Below are 9,765 nucleotides of genomic sequence, written 5' to 3' on the forward strand. Positions count from 1 at the left end.
GGCAGTTCGAACTAGTCTCTGCCTGAGAAGAACTGGACTCCCCCGCCCGCCCAGCAAGCCTGCCCTTCTGTTGTATCCAGGAGTCCTGGACCAGAACACACGAGCAATGATGTCCATAAAAGTTCTTTATTATAAGCAGTCTTCTCAAGACAGTACAATCCTCGCAAGAGCGAGCGAGCAAGCAATCACAGCAGAGCAAGAAGACAAGAACTAACTCCCGTTGCGCTCTCTCTGCTGTCTTGTATACATTAAACACTGACTGATCCCTTTCAGCTGGTTTCTTACTCTCAACCCCTTAAAGGGGCAGCACCTTAAAATCACATCAGCACTCCTTCATAACTGGGAATCCGTCGAAGGTTCATTACTGTGTGTTTCGTTTTGCTTCCTGGGAAGGCCTAAAAGGTATAATCCAACCCTTTCCTTTAAAGGATAACAACAATTTTTAATACAGTACAGCAAAAAAGGAAGGCAGGGCATCTGCCTTACTGGAACTCTTCTTGAGCCAATTCAATTCCGCCCCCAGTTCCAGTTAGTCCCCGCCTTATAACCCACCCCCGCGCAAGCCTTCTATTCACAACTAGGAATCCGTCCAAGGCTCATCCTGCTCGGTTACTGTGTGCTTCGTTTTGCTTTGCGGGGAGAGACAGTCGCCTGCTTCAAGGGAGAGGGTTCCCATTGGGATGTGGAACTGAATGTACAGCGTGAGCATAACTAGCATTTGAAGTGTGTGTGTGTGAGAGAGAGAGAGAGAGAGAGAGAGAGAAGGCCAGAGCCAGGTTGAAAATATGTCTTGTGTGGATTCAAAGCAATAGGACAAGGCAGGAAGGGGGATCATGGCCATGATTACTCAGAAGTAAGCAACATGGAGTACAATGGGTCATTTGTTCTCAGGAAAGTGTGCAGATCACAACATGGTGCAGCAGGGAAATGCCAGAGGTTGCCGGTTCGAGTCCCCGCTGGTATGTTTCCCATCAGGCAGCAGTGATATAGGAAAGATGCTGAAAGGCATCATCTCACACTGTGTGGGAGATGGCAATGGTAAACCCCTCCTGCTTTCTACCAAAGACAACCACAGGGCTCTACGGCACACTCTACTTTTAGTACATATCACACACCGCTATCCTGCTTGCTCACATTAACAAATATAAGTGCCTGAAGCATACTTCCATTATGTTTCTGTATACAAAAAGTTAAAAACTCTGATGTATTTATTTTTATAAGACTTTTTACTTCTGTGAAAAGGATATATAAAACAACAGATCCAAGATAAACCTATGAGGAAGGAGCCATACTGCAATAGCAATGCAAGAACCCACATGCTAAAAATAATATGTGTGTGTGGAATGATGCTTCTCTTGTGGCAGGTTGGTGGGGTGGGGGGCAAAAGGCCCTTAGGTCCAGGCTCCAGAACTCCCTAGGTGCACCTCTGGCCCTAAGTGACCACCTAGGTCTGTCTAGTGGCTGGCCCAACCCTGATTTCAGGAAGGAAAATGGCGTCAGTGGAGAGATGTGGGGTGCATCTGGTATTGCTTTCCACTTCCCCTGAGAGCTCTTTAAAAGGAAAAAAGCAAGAAGGCCTCCACCACTTTTAGTAAGCTCTCCCACCCCCTTGAATTTTCTTGAAGCTTTCATTGCCCACCCCCCATGAAAGCTGCTGGGATTCCCACCCGCTTTGGTCCCAGCAATAATGTCAGAATTCTGGCAAATTGTTGGGTTTGAATCCTTCAGACCCAGCTCTGCTTCTGCCTCATCCCCTGCTCCTGAATCCTGGCTTTCAGTCCTGATTCCTGGCTTTAAAGGAAAACTATCAGCTATGTATTTGAAAAGTACACCTGAATCCCAGATTTTCTGTTTCTACTGCATTAGAAAAAAATACATTCCAAATAAAATAATAATAATAATAATAATAATAATAATAAACAACAAAAAAAATCTTTATTATAAAAATCCTGGCATGCACATAAATCTGAAGGTGTGTTTTGTGGGATAACTGCTTACCCGTGTCTCAGCTTATTTGTAATAATATTGTTATATTCTTGTTGTAGGTTAGAGATCTGGAACAATGGGTGACTGGAGCTTTCTGGAGAAACTTTTAGTGAAAGTTCATGAGCACTCTACAGCTATTGGCAATGTCTGGGTGACGGTACTGTTTAGCTTCAGGATCTTGGTCCTGGGGTATGCTGCACCAGAGGTTTGGGGAGATGAGCAATCAGCATTTAGATGTAACACCATGCAACCTGGCTGTGAAAACGTCTGCTATAATGCAGCCTTCCCTATCTCCCACGTCCGCATTTGGGTGCTGCAGATCATCTTTGTTTCAACTCCTACCCTTCTCTATGTGGCTTATGTTGTTCACAGTGTGCTCTTGGAACAGAAAGAAAGAAAGAAGAATTGAGGAGGAGACGGAGTGGTGGGGATGCCAGCCATCTGCTAGGGTTGGAAAACGACGGTGACAATAACAGTAGCAAGAACAAAGAGGCATCTTCACTGAAAGATGAGAAGTTACCATGCCACAGTCAGCATGGCAGAGTTCCCAAGGTGTGGAGAGTGCTGAAAATCTATGTCGTTAGCATTTTCTTCAAAATACTGATGGAAATATGCTTCATCATGGGTCAGTACTACATCTATGGATTTCAGCTTTGGCCCATGTATCAGTGTGAACGCTACCCCTGCCCAACAAGGGTGGAATGCTTCCTTCCATGATCCAAGGAGAAGACGTTGTTCATCCTCTTCATGCTGGTTGTCGCCTGTGTCTCTCTGCTGCTCAACATACTTGAGATGTGCTATTTGAGATGGAAGGCACTCAGGGCATGGAAAGCAGGTTGTGACCAGAATGACATGGAAAACAGGGCATGACCAGCAGATAAAGTTAGGAAGCACTCATCATCCCTGCCACTACTGCACAAGACTCAAAAGTAGAGAACGCTAAACTCCACCCTTCCGACACCCTTGCTTCAAGTGCAGCGGCGCTTGATGCTTGCATTACTGGCTGGCATGATAGGGCTCTGTAACCCTAGGGATGGAGCATTTGCACAGTTGTGCGAGACTTGTGCAAATGCAGTTGCATGATAAGAGAGACTTTTGTTTCAATGGGGCCATAGTTCAATAGTGGAGCATCTGATTCACATGCAGAAAGTCCCTGGTTCAATCCCTGGCATCTCCAGGTAGGACAGGGGGAGACTGCTAGTCAGTGCAGAGAGCACGGAGCTCGATGGAGCAGTGGTCTGACTTGGGATGAGAAAACTTCCTAAGTAACTGCACAAATGCTCTGTTCCAAGGCTTGCAGAGCCTTGTGCAGTGTGTCATTCACTGTGCCTGAAACCTGCACATTAATCCCACTGGTTTCTTAGCAAACCTCTCCAGAGCTGCTCAGCTTTGGCCCTCCTGCAGCTGTTGGCCTACAACTTCCATAATCCCTGGCTATTGGCCACTGTGGCTGGGGATTATGGGAGATGTAGTCCAGAAACAGCTGGGGGGGGCTAGGTTGAGCAGGACTGCAAGACCATGACCAGCCTCTGTCTCAAACACTCTGTCTTGCTACTGGGGAGGGCTGCCAACTGATGAGGAGAAGTATCAAGCCTCCAGGCACCCTAGTATCTACCCATATAGCAACTACATCTTCTACTTAGGCACATCGCCAAAGTTCTCTGAACTTGGGAAAGCCTCCCCACACCACCAAAATAAAAATGCAGCAAAGAACTCCCCGCGTCCCAGGAGCTTATCTGAACTAATGGGAAGCTGCCTTATACTGAGTCAGACCATTGATCCCTCTAACTCAGTACTGTCTACACTGACTGGCAGTATCTCAACAAGGTTTCAGGTAGGCATCTCTCTCAGCCCTACCTGGGGATGCCAGGGAGGGAACTTGGGGCCTTCTGAGATGCTCTACCACCACTGAGCTACGGTCCCATCCCCCTAAAGGGAATATCTTACAATAGATCATGCTCACTCCATCCAAATGCAAACCAGGGTGGACCCTGCTTAGCAGAGGGGACAATTAATGCTCACTTCATCAAAAGACCATCTTCAAGAGTACCCTAGACCAGCTTTCATTCCAACTTGGGAAGCTTGGAGAAGTTCTCCATGGCCTTCTTGCCAGCCTTCCTGTTTCCTTCTGATTCTTGATTTACCAGACCCAGCAGTGACAGGGTAGCAGGAGAATCAACCGCAGTGCTGGGAGTCTTCCCTATCCAAATTAGGAGAATACTGGCGGTGCTGCTGTGTGCAGTCTGGGAAGGGTTTTTCCTTCCCCGTTGTCTTTGCTCTGATGAGCTCTGCAGCACGCCAGGAAGAAAGGATGGTAGCCCTTTGTGGAGTCTTCCCAATGGTTCCTGCAGTATTTTTGCATTGCAGTAGCCATTCGGAAGACTCCAAATTCCAAAGAGCCACCACTACGTTGTTCTACAACACCACTGAGCAGCATGCTGGGGTTAGTCTAGCCTCATCCCTGGGACAGGGGAGGTTAGGATTCCAAAGTGCGAAGTCTGCAATTCTTGCATTCTGTAGGTTGGCATGGTTGAGGGGATACATATCAATACTTCCCAGTAGGGCTGTGCCTGTAGCATAGCCACCATTGGACAAGGGGGGATGCCCCCCCCCCACCGCACCCAGCTAGCAAACAAAGCACAGAAGCTCCCTGCGCTTAACTCCACAAAGAGTGGTCCTGTGCACAGCACCGGGGAGGACTGTTGAAAGGATTTGGAGCCCCAGGAAGTCCCAGTAACGTCTTGGAAGGTGCAGAGTAAGGCATGTGGGGAACACTAGAAAATTCCTTTCTAGCACTGTTCCCTGTGGAGGAAAGTATTAAAAGATACTTTCCTCCATAGGGAAAAGAACTGGAAAGGAATACACTTTCCCGTGTTCCCCACATATCGTATTCTGCAGCTTCCAAGATGTCACTGAGGCTTCCCGTGTCCCCAGGAAACATATACATGATTTATATCTATATCTCCACACACACACACACACACACACACACACACACACACACACACACACACACGTATGTGTTTCTTTTATTTCCATATTTTATATATATTCCAACTTGCTTAATTATTAAACTCTAAATCCTGTATCACTGCAGCTATTAGAGATTGTCCCATATTTTAAATCAGTTGCTCCAAGGCATTTTTTAAATGTGCAACCAGATACAAAATGTGCAGTCTATCTGCTTCTTTGAAATTAATCTTTAACCTTGGTTTGAATACCTGCAATTACACATGTTCTACATTAAGATTTTAAAGCAACACTATTACAAAAAAGGGGAACATACAATGTATGAACACTTTTTTCTATCAAGCCTGGAAAGCATTGTTTGTCTAGAATGTATGAAATACTGTTAAATTTCCTATGTGAAGAACAAGTCAAATGCTCTGTGATAACACGGGGGCAAGATTTTGGTCACCTAGCTTTGTTTGACAGATGGGAATTAATGAAAACTTTCTAACTTCCACACAACCACTTCTACCCAGACTTTCCTCTACCTTGCTTTCACACAATCAGTTCTACCCAGGTTTTCCTCCTACCTTGCTGCCACACAACCGATAATTGAGAGTACACACAATTCCCAAACTGGGGTAGAACACAGATTTTGATTGTGTGAATGACCTCGTTGAAAGAAGTGGAATTTCTTTCCCATGGAAAGAAATGGAATGTAAAAACTTTATTTATTAATTATTAATGTAATGTTAATGAAACTGGCCCGGGGTGATTGGTGAACGCCCCTAAATCTATGTTCAGGCTTGTGTGGGGAAAACTAGCTCAGAAAGGAAGAGTTTCACATTAGATTTTAATTTGTGCAAATTTGTGGACTCAGGAAATGACTAGACTGAGACAAGATTTAAGTTTCAAAATTAAAAGAAGATATTTATTTTAGGGAGGGGTACAGTGGAGAGAAGTGTGTGATTAAAACAATATTACTGTCAAAAATACATTTAACTGCAATGAGGCATTTTAGCATAGAGTCCTAATTGTGTAAGTTCCCAGGCAGGCAAGAGAAAGAGGCTTTTTAGAGAGGGAAGTGGTTGGATTTAAGAAAGAGGAATAGAGATAGAATTCGGGCCCAGTGAGGGGCAAATACACATATCATCTGATCTAGACAAAGAGACTTCTGGATTCCTGGAGCAACCAAAGGACCTCGTTCCTCAGGGACAGCCTGAGCCAAGGCGGGTGTAAGAGGGTCGGCCTGATGGATGATCTACAACTGGGAATTGACAGAGGAAGTGTGACTCTGTTGGTCCTTTTGGACCTCTCAGCAGCTTTCGATACTATTGACCATAGTATCCTTCTGGAGCGTCTGAGGGGGTTGGGGGTGGGAGGCACTGCTTTGCAGTGGTTCCACTCTTATCTCTCGGGCAGATTCCAGATGGTGTCCCTCGGGAATTGTTGTTCTTCAAAAACTGAACTTTGGTATGGTGTCCCTCAGGGCTCCGTATTGACTCCGATGTTTAACATCTACATGAAACCATCAGGAGAGATCATCAGGAGATTTGGTACAGGGTGTTATCAGTATGCTGATGACACCCAAATCTATTTCTCCATGCCAATGTCATCAGGAGAAGGCATAACCTCCCTAAATGCCTGCCTGGAGGCAGTGATGAGCTGGATGAGAGGTAACAAGCTGAGGCTGAATCCAGATAAGATGGAGGTACTTATTGTGCGGGGTCAGAACTTGGGAGTTGATTTTGATCTGCCCATTTTGGATGGGGTCACACTTCCCCAGAAGGAACAGGTACGCAGTCTGGGGGTGCTTCTGGACACAAAACTCTCCCTGGTGTCCCAGGTTGAGAGAGTGGCCAGAGGTGCCTTTTATCAGCTTTGGCTGATACACCAGCTGCATCCATTTCTTGAGATAAATGATCTCAGAACAGTAGTACATCTGCTGGACACCTCCAGATTTGACTACTGCAATGCGCTCTATGTGGGGCTGCCTTTGGATGTAGTCCGTAAACTGCAGTTAGTTTAGAATGCAGCAGCCAGGTTGGTCTCTGGGTCATATCGGAGAGACCATATCACTCCCATCTTAAAAGATCTACACTGGCTGCCGATAAGTTTCCAGGCAAAGTACAAGGGTTTGGCAGTTTGACCTATACAGCCCTAAACAGCTTGTGCCCTGGGTATTTAAAGGAACGACTTCTTTGCTATGAACCACACTGGCCATTGAGGTCATCTGGAGAGGTTCGTCTGCAGTTGCCACCAGCTCTTCTGGTGGCTACCTGGGGATGAGCCTTCTCCACTCCTGCCCCGAGGCTCTGGAACACACTTCCTGCTGAAATAAGAGCCTCCCCATCTTTTGCAACTTTTAAAAAGGCAGTCAAAAAGCATTTGTTCACCCAGGCTTTTAATTAGACATTGTATTAATTGTGTTTTAATAGTTTTAACATTTTAAATTTTAATGTGTTAATCTTTTTATTGGTTTTTATTGTCTTGTAAACCGCCCAGAGAACTCATGTTTTGGGCAGTATAAAAATGTGATAGATAGATAGATAGATAAAGAACTGGGAACCATTTATTCATTTGGGGAAAATAAGGCTCACTCTTCCAGAGATGTCTCACACCTATATATTATTGGGAACCAATGGCTGACATGATGAGGAAAATTACTCAAAGTAGTCCAATTGACATTAAAAGGACAAATAAGGTAATTCTTAACTTATCCTTTGAATTTCAATATGACTACTTTGAGTAATTTTCCTCATTGTGTCAGCAATTACGTTTATTATAACAATTATTTTAACATCTTTTTCATGAGAGATCAGAAAAAACTATATATTTAGAGGTTTCGTTATCATATATACGAACTTTTCCCCCTGTTACTAATATTTCTTGCAAATTTTATATATATATATATATATATATATATATATATATATATATATATATATATAAAAATAATTTTCTTTTTATATTATTTCTTGTTTACACAGTCAGACAGGTGTTATTGACTGGTTTGTTTTATCCAGACATCGAGTCCTTCCCAAGGACCTGGGATGCCAGAATTTTATTGTCAATTGTTATAGATATCATCGCAGAATATAGGCTGTTCCCAGTAAAGCTGCTTTTTGTAATTGGCTGATGGTGATTTCTGTGGCCCCTATGGTGTTGAGGTGCTCTTCAAGGTCTTTTGGAACTGCACCCAGGGTGTCAATGACCACTGGGATTATTTTCGTCTTTTTCTGCCACAGCCTTTCAATTTCAATGTGTAGATCTTTGTATTTGGTGATTTTTTCTATTTCTTTTTCTTCTATTCTGCTATCCCCTGGTATTGCTATGTCGATTATTTTGACTTCTTTTTCTTTCTTCTCGACTACAGTTATATCTGGTGTATTGTGTGGCAGATGTTTGTCTGTTTGTAGTCGGAAGTCCCATAATATTTTTACATCTTCATTTTCTACCACTTTTTCAGTTTTATGGTCCCACCAATGTTTGGCTACAGGTAGCTTGTATTTTTTGCAGATGTTCCAGTGTATCATCCCTGCTACTTTGTCATGCCTTTGTTTGTAGTCAGTCTGTGCGATCTTTTTACAACAGCTGATTAGGTGGTCCACGGTTTCATCTGCTTCTTTACAAAGGGGGCACTTGCTGTTTGTTGTGGATTTTTTGACTTTTGCTCTTATTGCATTTGTTCTTAGTGCCTGTTCTTGTGCAGCCAGTATTAAACCCTCTGTTTCTTTCTTCAAGTTGCCATTCTTAAGCCATTGCCAGGTCTTGGTGATGTCTGATTTTCCAGTTATATTGTGCAAATATTGACCATGCAGTGGCTTATTTTTCCATTATTATTATTATTATTATTTTGATTTCTATATTGCCCTTCCAAAAATGCCTTAGGGTGGTTTATACAGAGAAATAACAAATAAATAAGATGGATCCCTGTCCCCAAAGACCATAGGAAGCCCATTCATTTTAGGGTAGTTTTCTACCATGTGTCGTATTTTTAATAACATAAATAATTTGTGAGGGGACATACTTGTGTATATATTGTGTACGAGAGTACAGTTAAGAGTTTGACAACAAGAGCATAGCTGAAAGTGCAATTGTTTGCTGGTTTATTTATTATTATTATTATTATTAATAATAATAATAATAATTCAATTTCTATACCGCCCTTCCAAAAATGGCTCAGGGCAGTTTACAGAGAGAAATAACAAACAAATAAGATGGAAACCTGTCCCCAAAGGGCTCGCAATCACCTTTATGCAGCTGGGGGTGAAAATCCACCCCAAAATTTGGATGAGGGTTAAAGAGTTTCAAAACTGCATGTGGCAATTTTTGACAAAAATGTTACATTTTCAATAAAGTGATGGCTTTTGTTTGTATTCTTGGTTGTCAAACTGCCTCACCTAGAATTTTGTGCTAGTTTGGTAGGAATGTTTTGCAGAAAACAGGCTGGTTCATGTGGAGCCACGATTTAATTCTGGTTTCATGTGATATTCCCAGAGGCGTAGCCACCATTATGCAAACGGGTTCAAAGAACCTGGGCCACCAATGGTAGGGGCCACTGAAGCCCCCAGGGGTGCATGGCTCCGGCTCTGGAAGAGCCCTGAACCAACTCCCCCCTGCCCACTCCTGGGCTACTAAGAGCCCCGAGCGAGTGCTTGCTCATCCTTTTCAGGCAGCATTTGCTGCCTCAAAGCATCTGAAAGCAGTATCCCTATGATTCATGGAACCGGTCTTCTTAAATTTTAGACTTATGGGCTGTGTGCTCTTCTTCCTCAGTACTGCAGTACATACCTCTTCAGATTATAAACAGGTCTTTTCAGTTTTACT

At 43.6% G+C, this 9,765-nt stretch overlaps 1 pseudogene; it reads left to right on the forward strand.

Annotated features, from left to right (window-relative positions):
* The first annotated feature begins 340 nt into the window (after positions 1-340).
* On the forward strand, positions 341-2,856 carry LOC128349690 (gap junction alpha-3 protein-like; annotated as a pseudogene).
* The last annotated feature ends 6,909 nt before the right edge of the window (positions 2,857-9,765 follow it).

This window comes from Hemicordylus capensis, chromosome 3 (genome assembly GCF_027244095.1).
Source record: "Hemicordylus capensis ecotype Gifberg chromosome 3, rHemCap1.1.pri, whole genome shotgun sequence".
Taxonomy (NCBI): Eukaryota; Metazoa; Chordata; class Lepidosauria; order Squamata; family Cordylidae; genus Hemicordylus; species Hemicordylus capensis.